The sequence below is a fragment of the Bos javanicus genome, chromosome 22 (assembly GCF_032452875.1).
Source record: "Bos javanicus breed banteng chromosome 22, ARS-OSU_banteng_1.0, whole genome shotgun sequence".
In the NCBI taxonomy this organism is placed as follows: Eukaryota; Metazoa; Chordata; class Mammalia; order Artiodactyla; family Bovidae; genus Bos; species Bos javanicus.
In genome coordinates this window covers 33,516,895-33,530,148 of record NC_083889.1, presented here as the reverse complement: position 1 = coordinate 33,530,148, position 13,254 = coordinate 33,516,895, and the positions used below count along the sequence as shown (strand labels likewise).

General features: G+C 40.4%; 1 long non-coding RNA gene across 1 annotated transcript in view; it reads right to left on the bottom strand.

Moving 5' to 3' along the window:
- Positions 1-13,254, bottom strand: part of LOC133235232 (uncharacterized) — a 55,927-nt gene that overhangs the window by 30,111 nt on the left and 12,562 nt on the right. The window contains exon 2 of the long non-coding RNA XR_009732490.1: positions 8,106-8,226. This is a non-coding gene — a long non-coding RNA (uncharacterized LOC133235232). The remainder of the gene's footprint in view (positions 1-8,105; positions 8,227-13,254) is intronic.

The window sequence follows — 13,254 nt, the reverse complement described above, 5'->3', positions numbered from 1 at the left end:
CTAAATATTTTACATCTCTTTCTTGGTCCTTTAAAACCTACTATTCCTTTAATTTGTAAACTCTACTATTTTCCAGCACAAAGGGAAAGTATATTGGCACAATACAACATAAAAGAACTTAGAATTTAGAGTCATACTGACTCTGCTGCTGCTAAGTCGCTTCAGTCATGTCCGACTCTGTGCGACCCCATAGACGGCAGCCCACCAGGCTCCCCCGTCCCTAGTATTCTCCAGGCAAGAACACTGGAGTGGGTTGCCATTTCCTTCTCCAGCGCATAAAAGTGAAAGTGAAGTCGCTCAGTCATGTCCGACTCCTAGTGACCCCATGGACTGCAGCCTACCAGGCTCCTCCGTCCATGGGATTTTCCAGGCACGAGTACTGGAGTGGGGTGCCATTGCTTTCTCTGATACTGACTCTAGGTTCAATTAAAACACTGCTACTTTATTAATGTTAACTTTGACAAAGTCTGCTAACTTCTCTTACTGAATTTCCTCATTGGAAAGGTGTTTACCCAATATTTCTTTGGGTAAACATTACTGGTATTTTCTAAATATTTCCAGCTCTTCTTCTGATCACATTTCACCAGAATTTTTCAATATAGGCATGGCTTTCTGGCTTGTTTTTGCTAATGCAATCTGAGCGAAGGTGCTGTATTTCACTTGTAGATGGAAGTTTTTCTAGAGGCAGTGTGAGATTTGCTATGGTCCCTACCCTCAGTTTGAGCATTCTGTAGCATTGCCTTTCTTTGGGATTGGAATGAAAACTGACCTTTTCCAGTGTTGTGGCCACTGCTGAGTTTTCCAAATTTGCTGGCATATTGAGTGCAGCACTTTCACAGCGTCATCTTTCAGGATTTGAAATAGCTCAACTGGAATTCCATCACCTCCACTAGCTTTGTTCCTAGTGACGCTTTCTAAGGCCCACTTGACTTCACATTCCAGGATGTCTGGCTCTAGATGAGTGATCACACTATCGTGATTATCTTGGTCATGAAGATCTTTATTGTACAGTTCTTCTGTGTATTCTTGCCACCTCTTCTTAATATTTTCTGCTTCTGTTAGATCCATACCATTTCTGTCCTTTATCGAGCCCATCTTTGCATGAAATGTTCCCTTGGTGTCTCTAATTTTCTTGAAGAGATCTCTAGTCTTTCCCATTCTGTTGTTTTCCTCTATTTCTTTGCACTGATCACTGAGGAAGGCTTTCTTTCCTCTTCTTGCTATTCTTTGGAACTCTGCATTCAGATGCTTATATCTTTCCTTTTCTCCTTTGCTTTTCGCTTCTCTTCTTTTCAGAGGAACCAGAAACCAAATTGCCAGCATCCGCTGGATCATCGAAAAAGCAAGAGAGTTCCAGAAAAACATCTATTTCTGCTTTATTGACTATGCCAAAGCCTTTGACTGTGTGGATCATAATAAACTGTGGAAAATTCTGAAAGAGATGGGAATACCAGACCACCTGACCTGACTTTTGGGAAATTTGTATGCAGGTCAGGAAGCAACAGTTAGAACTGGACATGGAACAACAGACTGGTTTCCAAATAGGAAAAGGAGTTCGTCAAGGCTGTATATTGTCACCCTGCTTATTTAAGTTATATTCAAAGTACATCATGAGAAACGCTGGGCTGGAAGAAGCACAAGCTGGAATCAAGATTGCTGGGAGAAATACCAATAACCTCAGATATGCAGATGACACCACCCTTATGGCAGAAAGTGAAGAGGAACCAAAAAGCCTCTTGATGAAGGTGAAAGAGGAGAGTGAAAAAGTTGGCTTAAAACTCAACATTCAGAAAACGAAAATCATGGCATCTGGTCCCATCTCTTCGTGGGAAATATGGGGAAACAGTGGAAACAGTGTCAGACTTTATTTTTGGGGGCTCCAAAATCACTGCAGATGGTGATTGCAGCCATGAAATTAAAAGACGCTTACTACTTGGAAGAAAAGTTATGACCAACCTAGATAGCATATTACAAAGCAGAGACATTACTTTGCCAACAAAGGTCCATCTAGTCAAGGCTATGGTTTTTCCAGTGGTCATGTATGGATGTGAGAGTTGGACTGTGAAGAAAGCTGAGTGCCGAAGAATTGATGCTTTTGAACTGTGGTGATGGAGAAGACTCTTGAGAGTTCCTTGGACTACAAGGAGATCCAACCAGTCCATTCTGAAGGAGATCAGCCCTGGGATTTTTGGAAGGAATGATGCTAAAGCTGAAACTCCAATACTTTGGCCACCTCATGAGAAGAGTTGACTCATTGGAAAAGACTCTGATGCTGGGAGGGATTGGGGGCAGGAGGAGAAGGGGACGACAGAGGATGAGATGGCTGGATGGCATCACTGACTCGATGGACGTGAGTCTGGGTGAACTCCAGGAGTTGGTGATGGACAGGGAGGCCTGGCGTGCTGCAATTCATGGGATCACAAAGAGTCGGACACAACTGAGCGACTGAACTAAACTACCCTCAGTGAGGCAAATATGAAAACATGTGTTGAAAAGGAACCTCCATCATCTTGAGATCTTGGCTGTTAAGACTAAGCACATTCTGCTACTGATCCACCATGGATGTGCAGCAAGAGATACCAGGTTGATTTGTTATTGCAGCAAGACTTGTTCTATCCTTACTGATATGTTTACTGTACAAGATTGAAGGATGAGTGAAAATATATGTAAAGCATCCACATAATATGCAGTCAATAATTGGAAGATGTCATCATCAGTAGTATAAGTATCATCTGTGACCATTGCTACTTTGCTAGTTTTTGGGTGTATTATTCTGTATTGTATTTTTTCCGCATTATATACTATACATATATATTTACTTTTCTATTTACCCTTCAATAAACTATGAGCTCTTTGAAAAGGACAAAATACTTCATATGTCCTCATTTAGCCATTGTTAGTTAGGTTTGGTATCTATTTCAACTAAACACTGCCATGGCAGAATAGAAGCATTTATAGATAATACAATATAAATGGATGTATTGTGTTCCCATAAGCAGGAGGCAGACCCTAGTTTGCCAACCCCTGATTTAGACTCCCTTCTTATCCCCTGTCTCTTTCTCCTTTTCTATCTTTCCATATTAGTTTGTCTCTTTCCCTTATGGGTGTGGCTGTGCTTCTGCTGCCACAGGTACAGTTTTTCCTTGTAGCAAATAGAAATGGCCACCAGTAGCCCCAAGTCTATGCTATAAAGGAAGCAAATCTCTTTCTCCCTGATGTTCCTCTTGAATAATGTGCCACAATTGGACCAACCTCTGCTGAGAGGACTTGGGAATTCCTGATTGGTCAGGCCTGAGTCATGTGACTACCCCTGCCATCAGAGAATGGTTGAGACATGGTGATTGATAAACCCTTCAGGACCACCTGGGGTAGGGATGGGAGAAAAAGGAGTACTTGGTAGAAACAATAGGCTGCACTTTATAAGCCTCATTTCTCCTACACATGCAGAGAAGCAGGAAAGAACCATTTCTACCAATTCTTCCCTGTGTAGTAGCCTTGATACTTTATAGCCAACCTCACTGGGCATTCCTCAAAGACCTCCTGTGGGATCTGGAAACAAAAGCACTGCTAGAGATTTTGCATGGATTGTAGGTGAGAAGCAAGAAAGAGAGCAACCAAGGAAGGCACTTAAACTTCTGTCTTAAGCACTTGGTTAAGTAGATGGACAGGGAAGCCTGGCGTACTGCAGTCCATGGGGTCGCAAAGAGTTGGATACAACTGAGCAACTGAACTGAACTGAGAAGAGGTGCCCTGTATTCAGATGGCTAAAAATCATTTCCCAAACTGTGAAAGAGGAAGCAGAAACATGGATAATTCCCAACTGGCTTCTAAGTACTTTTTAAATGATCTGAGAAAACTCACAAAACTTTACAAAAGGTGATCAACAAAGCAATAAGATGGTATATGAGTCAGGACTTGCTGGAAGCTATCCAAATCCCTCTCTGTAATATGGGGAACACTTGCAAAGTTCTAATGTGAAATGCCATACTAAGGGAAAAGCCTTATTCATGTTATTCCCAGGCACATGAGCTCTGCCTAAAGGTCATCACTGGCTACCATGGATATCTGTTGGACAACTCAAAATCTGAGTCAGTTTGAGATACCAGTACTTCCTCTATTTTTACTTGGCTCAGAAAATTTAATGAAATTATACAAATCCCTGAAATCTAATATTTTTATGTGATAAGATTGTGTAAGAGGAGGAGGTGGAAGAGAAGTTTGGAAAATGTGGTGACAGATGGCAAGTGGGCTCAGGCACATAGCGTTCCTATATATAGGGGAGGGGACAATCTGGTTAATCAAGGGGTGGGGGAGTATTTTTAAATTTAGATTCAAGTATTTTATATATTCAGAAACATCATTTACTGAAGCAGCCTAGCTGGATAGAACTTTAAATTTTTTTTTGGTTGGGGGTGGCTTGTGTGATATATATTTTCAACAGTTTTGCATATTCTTTCATGACGTCTGCATTTGAAAATCAAATGGTCTCTACAGGCTTTGAGTATGTCTTTTGAGAAAAGGCTGAGAATATCTATTTCTAGAGAGAGTTCCTTCCAAGGAAATTTAATGACATTTAAAAAATTAGGGTCATCACAGCTAATTTAGCAACATTTGAAAATTAAAGTGAATGTATACAATAAAGACTTTATTCTTTAGTAGAATGAACAATGCACTGGAATGAGGACACTTGAAATCCAGGCCCAATTCTAGGTAACATAAGACCAGTAGACCGCGTTGTCCTCCATGAGTTATTTTGGCTGTTTGGGTCTTAATCTTCTCATTTTTTATTTTTTGGCTGAACCTCACAGCATGTGGAACTTCCCCTGCTGGGGACTGAACCCATGCTGCCTGCAGTGGAAGCACGGAGTCTTAACCACTGGACCACAAGGGAAGTCCTCAATCTTCTCATTTTTAAAATGAAAGTTTGGGTTAAATAATCTTTGGGATATTTTTAGTTTTATAGTTCCACTGTTGTAGGCTGTCTCTTATGTGTGCTCAGTCAGGTCTAACTCTGTCCACCAGACCCCTCTGTCTGTGAACTTTTCCAGGCAAGAATACTGTACTGGGTTGCCATTTCCTACTCCGGGGCATCTTCCCCAACCAGGGATAGAACCCACGTCTCTGACATTTCCTGCATTAGTGGGTGGATTCTTTACCACTAACACCACCTGGGAAACCCAGGCTGTCTCTTAATGCTCCATTAATTAGGATGCTTTTGGTTGAAAGTAACAGAAAGCCACACTCAAACTGCCTTAAACTATTACAGGGCAAGTCTAACACTGAGTGGACTTAAGAGTCTGGTTCAGCAAAGGACATTTTTTCCACACTTGTTTTCTCTGCTTTTCATGGTATCAGTCTCATGCTAAGATTAGCACTGCTTCATAATGACACTGAGTCTATGACCTGCTCCCTTTCTCCGGTCTGGAGAAGAGAAAAAAAATTACTTCCTAAAACTGTCTTGGATGAATGAAAAAAAGTATCTTTCCAGGAGATCTCTGCAAACCTATCCTCGCATAATTATTGGCACAGATTGACTTTTGTGCTCATCCCTGGTTATGGCAGGGAATGGGGCTACCCTGAGCCACAGAATAGACTCCTAGAACCAGCAGTTAGCTCAGCACAGGAGATTGTGACTAAATGATAAGAAGTTAAGGTGGGGGGGAATGTATGTAAGCGGAGCAATCATGATGTGTACTAACCATCTCTTGGAACACCCAAAGTTCACATAATCTATGCACTTAAATATGAGGTAGGAAAAAAAATCACAAAGAAATGAAATAGAGGTCTTATATGGTAAATATTATCATATCAAGCACATAGTAAGCTTTCCATAAAGATGTACTGGAAACACTGGCCTAACCTTAAATCTATTAAACAGGGGGAATGTGCCTCTTAGTTGGCAATTAATTAACAAAATATCACAGGTATTTATGGGGTTGCCATAGTGACCAAACACTGCAGTAAGGTTTTGTTTTACTGCAGTGGCTTTCAAACTTGGCTGCATGTTGGAACCACACAGAGAGCTTTGAAAATACTGCTGCCCAAGTCGCACTTTCACAGATCCTGATTTGATTGATCTGGGGTAGGGTCCGAGGCCATTTAGAGTTTCACAAACTCCCCAGGTTATTGTAACTCACAGTCAAGACTGAGGACCTCTGGTTTAGGGAATCCAAGTGTGGGTGTGCTCAACTACTCTATCCTACCCGCTTTAGTCATGTTCGATGACTCCCTTGAACTCCTTTTTATAATTCTCTCCTCCTCTACTCTAAACTAGCAACTGCTAGATCTCCTAGTTGGGACTCCCAGAGATACCACATGTTCTTCACTACAGTATGAACGTGAAGGTGGAAACTAAGAGTGGGAAAGGCCTACTTTCAATATGGTGTGGCAGGAGAAAAGGACAAAAGGGTGGATGAGAAAAAACAAGAAGCAATTCAAAAAGCCTTTCTGGCACTGGGCTGTGGTTGGAGATGCACATTTAGGCATTCTCAGACTCAGATTCCCACACAAACACCCATACACATACAGACACATCATCTGAAATTCTTCCCAGCCTCCTCCCTGCTCAGCCCACCGCCAACCACTTGCTTAGAATATTGCTGCAAATTCATAAGACACCTAAAACATGAGAACGAGAAATGGCTGTGTTTATTCATTCACTGACACATTCCTTTATTCATCTAGTCTATAAATAATGATTGATCACCTACTATGTGCCAGGTACATTGTCAGAGGGTGAGTGAACAGTGATGAATAAAACAGGAGTTTAGAGCAGGTACAAAGGCTAGAAAGCTTTTGGAGTGCATGAGCAATTTCTATCTTATATACCAGTTCTTGAGTTCTGTTCTCTGTACTTGGCTTATTGCATGAATGCTTCTTAAAGGAAAGAATACCGAAGTGTATTACTGAGAGAAGTTAAGAGTGACTAGAGCATAGTGAATGTGGGAGCAGGTAGAGAGGAATGGGATGATATTTAGATTGAAAACATAGGCACACTTTGGTTGTGTTGAGTCTTGTGGTCTGTGGTTTTTAAACCACATTTAAGTCATCATCTGTTTTCAAAAAGGGAATGATAAGGTCAGGGAAAATCTCTGTGAGACCAGAGGGATAAAAAAAGAGCCATCTGGGGAAAGAACAGATGAAGGAATATTCCAGAAGGAGGGAATAAATTGTGTGTGGAAGTGAGAGATAGACTAGATAGTGATAGTGATCTTGTGATCACTAGATAGTTATTTTCACTTCACTAGTCTATCTCTCACTTCCACATCCCTAGATAAAGCATGGTGCCTTTCAGTCCTTCAAACAAAATGCCTTCTTCAGTCCAAGATTTTGCACAATTTATTCCCTCCTTCTGGGACATTCTTCCATCTATGCTACCACACTGAGCAGTAGATGCTTTAGCAAATGTGGTTGGCACTGAATCTTAGAGAGACTGAGGTGTGTCTTATAGGACACAACTATATAGAGCGGTGTCCAGTCTAGACTTGGGAGGCCAACAAAAAGTCCGTGGACAATAAAGCACTAGAACTAACTCTAAAAAGTGATCTGATTTAGAGGAAAGAAGGGGAATAGGAAAGGTAAGTGGAGGTAAAAGAGGGGAGCAAGAATGTTTCAAATTTTAAAAGCTGAGGTTTCAAAGACATGTGAAAGCATCTTAAAATATAGAACTAAATCTTAGAGCCTAGATACCAAATTTAATTTTAAAAGTTTACAGAGACTTATAATATACCAGATATTCTAATATGCATCTTAACAATAATCCCTTGAATTAGATATCAGTATTTGGCAACTCAAGAAAAGGTACTGAAATATGATTGGACAGTTAGTAAGAGATGCTGCTGAAAGAAGGACCCAAGCTGTCTGAGTCCACAGTCCATTCTCTTAGCCCTTCTATTTCACTGCCTCTCTGACCAAGTCGAAAAGCAAAGAAATAAAAGGAGGGACGGCCAAGGAGATATGGATTAAAAGATATACATATCTATTTTTCTATATTTTTTCCATTTCGGGAAATTATTTCTTTCTCATAATTAAAATTCAAACCAGATAAAAGAGAACAGATAATCAGCCATATTAAAAATAAAACAAAGACCAGAAGAGAAATTTACCTGAAGGCAGATCAGATACAAACCGACAGCGTCAAATAAAGTTCACCAGATTTAAGCCCACACCAATCAGCGGGGATGTATGCTTTTCTGTTGCAGTTAACCATTGGTATCATATAGGGTCCTGCAGAGAAAAGAAAAATATTTTCATTGTTAATTCTCTGTCTTGCATAGGAGGCAGTTTGCTGCCATAAAAGTGAGAAGATTAACCACAGTTTACAAGCAATAAAGGGATGTGGAATGCTTAGAAAGAGAAAAGTATTTTAGGTTGATTATCTAGATTAAGTTCACCATTAAAGGAATTGTTATTGACATTGGAAAATGTGATATTTTCAGAGAAAAAAATAGATCATAAAACATATTCTATAAATTGTATATAAAACATACTATATATCAGTCAGTGAGTCAGTTGAGTTGCTCAATCATGTCCGACTCTTTGCGACCCTATGAATTGCAGCACGCCAGGCCTCCCTGTCCATCACCAGCTCTCGGAGTTCACCCAAATTCATGTCCATCGAGTTGGTGATGCCATCCAGCCATCTCATCCTCTGTTGTCCCCTTTTCCTCCTGCCCCCAATCCCTCCCAGCATCAGGGTCTTTTCCAAAGAGTCAACACTTCGCATGAGGTGGCCAAAGTACTGGAGTTTCAGCTTTAGCATCAGTCCTTCCAATGAACACCCAGGACTGATCTTTAGAATGGACTGGTTGAATCTCCTTGCAGTCCAAGGGACTCTCAAGAGTCTTCTCCAACACCACAGTTCAAAAGCATCAATTCTTCGGTGCTCAGCTTTCTTCACAGTCCAACTCTCACATCCATACATGACCACTGGAAAAACCATAGCCTTGACTAGATGGACCTTTGTTGGCAAAGTAACGCCTCTGCTTTTGAATATGCTATCTAGGTTGGTCATAATTTTCCTTCCAAGGAGTAAGCGTCTTTTAATTTCATGGTTGCAGTCACCATCTGCGGTGATTCTGGAGCCCCCAAAAAATAAAGTCTGACACTGTTTACACCGAGTGTACCACTTTCACAGCATCATCTTTCAGGATTTGAAATAGCTCAACTGGAATTCCATCACCTCCACTAGCTTTGTTCGTAGTGATGCTTTCTAAGGCCCACTTGACTTCACATTCCAGGATGTCTGGCTCTAGGTGAGTGATCATCTTGGTCATGAAGCTCTTTTTTTGTGCAGTTCTTCTGTGTATTCTTACCGTCTCTTCTTAATATCTTCTGCTTCTGTTGCTGCTGCTGCTAAGTCACTTCAGTCGTGTCCAACTCTGTGGACCCCGTAGACGGCAGCCCACCAGGCTCCCCCGTCCCTGGGATTCTCCAGGCAAGAACCCTGGGAGTGGGTTGTCATTTCCTTCTCCAATGCATGAAAGTGAAAAGTGAAAGTGAAGTCACTCAGTTGTGTCCAACTCTTAGTGACCCCATGGACTGCAGCCTACCACGCTCCTCCATCCATGGGATTTTCCAGGCAAGAGTACTGGAGTGGGGTACCATTGCCTTCTCTGTCTGCTTCTATTAGGTCCATACGATTTCTGTCCTTTATCAAGCCCATCTTTGCATGAAATTTTCCTTGGTATCTCTAATTTCTTGAAGAGATCTCTAGTCTTTCCCATTCTGTTGTTTTCCTCTATTTTTTTGCATTGATCTCTGAGGAAGGCTTTCTTATCTCTCCTTGCTATTCTTTTAATTTCATGGCTGCAATCACCATCTGCAGTCATTCTGGAGCCCCCAAAAATAAAGTCTGACACTGTTTCCACCGTTTCCCCATCTATTTCCCATGAAGTGATGGGACCAGATGCCATGATCTTGGTTTTCTGAATGTTGAGCTTTAAGCCAACTTTTTCACTCTCCTCTTTCACTTTCATCAAGAGGCTTTTTAGTTCCTCTTCACTTTCTGCCGTAAGGGTGGTGTCATCTGCATATCTGAGGTTATTGGTATTTCTCCCGGCAATCTTGATTCCATCTTGTGCTTCTTCCAGCCCAGCGTTTCTCATGATGTACTCTGCATATAAGTTAAATAAACAGGGTGACAATATACAGCCTTGATGTACTCCTTTTCCTATTTGGAACCAGTCTGTTGTTCCATGTCCAGTTCTAACTGTTGCTTCCTGACCTGCATATAGGTTTCTTAAGAGGCAGGTCAGGTGGTCTGGTATTCCCATCTCTTTCAGAATTTTCCACAGTTTATTGTGATCCACACAGTCAAAGACTTTGGCATAGTCATAACAGTCTCTTATATTCCTTTGAATTTCTGCATTGTCTGTTGTAACCTCTCCTTTTTCATTTCGAATTTTGTTGATTTGATTCTTCTCTCTTTTTTTCTTGATGAGTCTGGCTAAAAGTTTGTCATTTTGTTTATCTTCTCAAAGAAGCAGCTTCTAGTTTTATTAATCTTTACTATTGTTTCATTTCTTTTTCATTTGTTTCTGCTCGGATCTTTATGATTTCTTTTCTTCTACTAATTTTTTTTTATTTGTTGTTTTTGGTTACAGCTGTTTTAGGTGTAAAGTTAGGTTGTCTAGTCAATGTTTTTCTTCTTTCTTGGGTAGGATTATATTGCTATAAACTTCCATCTTAGAACTGCTTTTGCTGCATCTCATAGGTTTTGAGTTGTGTTTTCATTGTCATTTGTTTCTAGAAATTTTTTGATTTCCCTTTTGATTTCTTCAGTAATCTGGTGGTTATTTAGAAATGTGTTGTTTAATTTCCATGTATTTGTGTTTCTTACAGTTTTTTCTTATAATTGATATCTAATCTCATAGCGTTGTGGTCAGTGTAGATGGTTGATATGATTTCAATTTTCTTAAATTTACTGAGGTTTGATTTGTGACCCAAGATGTGGTTTATCCTGGAGAACGTTTCATGTGCACTTGAGAATAAGGTGTATTCTTCTGCATTTGGATGGAATGTCCTGAGGATATCAATGAAATGCATCTTATTTGGTGTATCATTTAAGACTTGTGTTTCCTTATTAATTTTCTGTTTTGATGATCTATCCATTGATGTGAGTGGGGTGTGAAAGTCTCCTACTATTATTGTGTTACTGTCATTTTCTCCTTTTACGTCTGTTAGTGTTTGTCTTATGCATTGAGGTGCTCCTATGTTGGGTGCATAGATATTTACAGTTGTTATGTCTTCCTCTTGGATTGATCCCTTTATCATTATGTAGTGTCCTTCCTTATCTCTTGCAATAGTCTTTAATTCTAAGGTCTATTTTGTCTGATATGAAGATTGCTACTCCAGCTTTCTTTTGCTTCCCTTTTGCATGGAATATATTTTTCCATCCTCTCACTTTCGGTCTGTATGTGTCTTTAGGTCTGAAGTGCGTTTGTTGTAGACAGCATATATATGGGTCTTGTTTTTGTATCCATTCAGCCAGTCTGTGTCTTTGGTTGGATCATTTAATCCATTTACATTTAATTATTGATACATACGTTCTTACTGCCATTTTCTTAATTGTTTGGGGTTGATTTTGTAGATCTTTTTTCTTCTGTTGTATTTCTTGACTATATAAGTCTGTTTAACATTTGTTGTAAAGTTGGTTTGGTGGTATTGAATTCTCTTAACTTTTGCTTGTCTGGAAAGCTCTTTATTTCTCCATCAGTTTTGAACGAGATCCTTGCCAGGTACAGTAATCTTGGTTGTAATTTTTCCCTTTCAGTACTTAAATATATCCTGCCAGTCCCTTCTGGCCTGCAGAGTTTCTGCTGAAAGATCAGCTGTTAAGCATATGGGGTTTCCCTTGTATGTTACTTGTTGCTTCTCCCTTGCTGCTTTCAACATACTTTCTTTGTGTTTAGTTTTTGTTAGTTTCATTAGTATGCGTCTTGGCATGTTTCTCCTTGGGTTTATCCTGTATGGGATTCTTTGTGCCCCTTGGATTTGATTGTCTATTTCCTTTCCCATGCTGGGGAAATTTTCAACTATAATCTCTTCAAAAATTTTCTCATACCCTTTCTTTTTCTCTTCTTTTTCTGGGATCCCTATAATTCGAATGTTGGTGCATTTGATATTGTCCCAGAGGTCTCTGAGACTATCCTCAGTTCTTTTCACTCTTTTTACTTTATTCTGCTCTTCAGAATTTACTTCCACCATTTTATCTTCCAGTTCACTGATTTGTTCTTCTGCTTCAGATAATCTGCTCTTGATTCCTTCTAGAGTAGTTTTTAATTTCAGTAATTGTGTCATTTGTCTCTGCATGTTTATTCTTTAATTCTTCTGAAGTGAAGTCACTCCTTCGTGTCTGACTCTTTGCAACCCCATGGACTGTAGCCTACCAGGCTCCTCTGTCCATGGGATTTTCCAGGCAATAGTCTTGGAGTGGATTGCCATTTTCTTCTCCCGGGGATGTTCCCAACCCAGGGATTGAACCCGGGTCTCCTGTATTGTAGACAGACGCTTTACCGTCTGAGCCACCAGGGAAGTCCAAGAATACTGGAGTGGGTTGCAATTTCCTTCTCCAGGGGATCTTCCCAACCCAGGGATCGAACCCAGGTCTCCAGCATTGCAGGCAGACGCTTTACCCTCTTAGCCACCAGGGAAGCCCATGAAGTAAAGTGAAGTGAAGTCGCTCAGTCGTGTCCAGCTCTTTGCAACCCCATGAACTGTAGCCTACCAGGCTCCTCTGCCCATGGGATTTTCCAGGCAATAGTCCTGGAGTGGATTGCCATTTCCTTCTCCAGGGGATCTTCCCAACCCAAGATCGAACCTGGGTCTCCCGCATTGTAGACAGGTGCTTTACTGTCTGATTTTTCTAGGTCTTTGTTAATTGATTCTTGCATTTTCTCCATTTTGTTTTCAAGGTTTTTGATCATCTTTACTATCATTATTCTGAATTATTTTTCAGGTAGTTTGCCTATTTCCTCTTCATTGATTTGGACTTCTGTGTTTCCAGTTTATTTCCTTCACTTGTGTAGCATTTCTCTGCCTTTTCATTATTTGTTTTAAACTTATTGTGCTTGAGGTCTCCTTTTCCCAGGCTTCAAGGTTGAATTCTTTCTTCCTTTTGGTTTCTGCCTTCCTAAGGTTGATCCAATAGTTTGTGTGAGCTTCTTATAGAGGGAGATTTGTGCTGAGTTTTTGTTTGTTTGTTTTTCTTCTAATGGGCTAGGCTGAATGAGATGGTAATCCTGTCTGCTGATG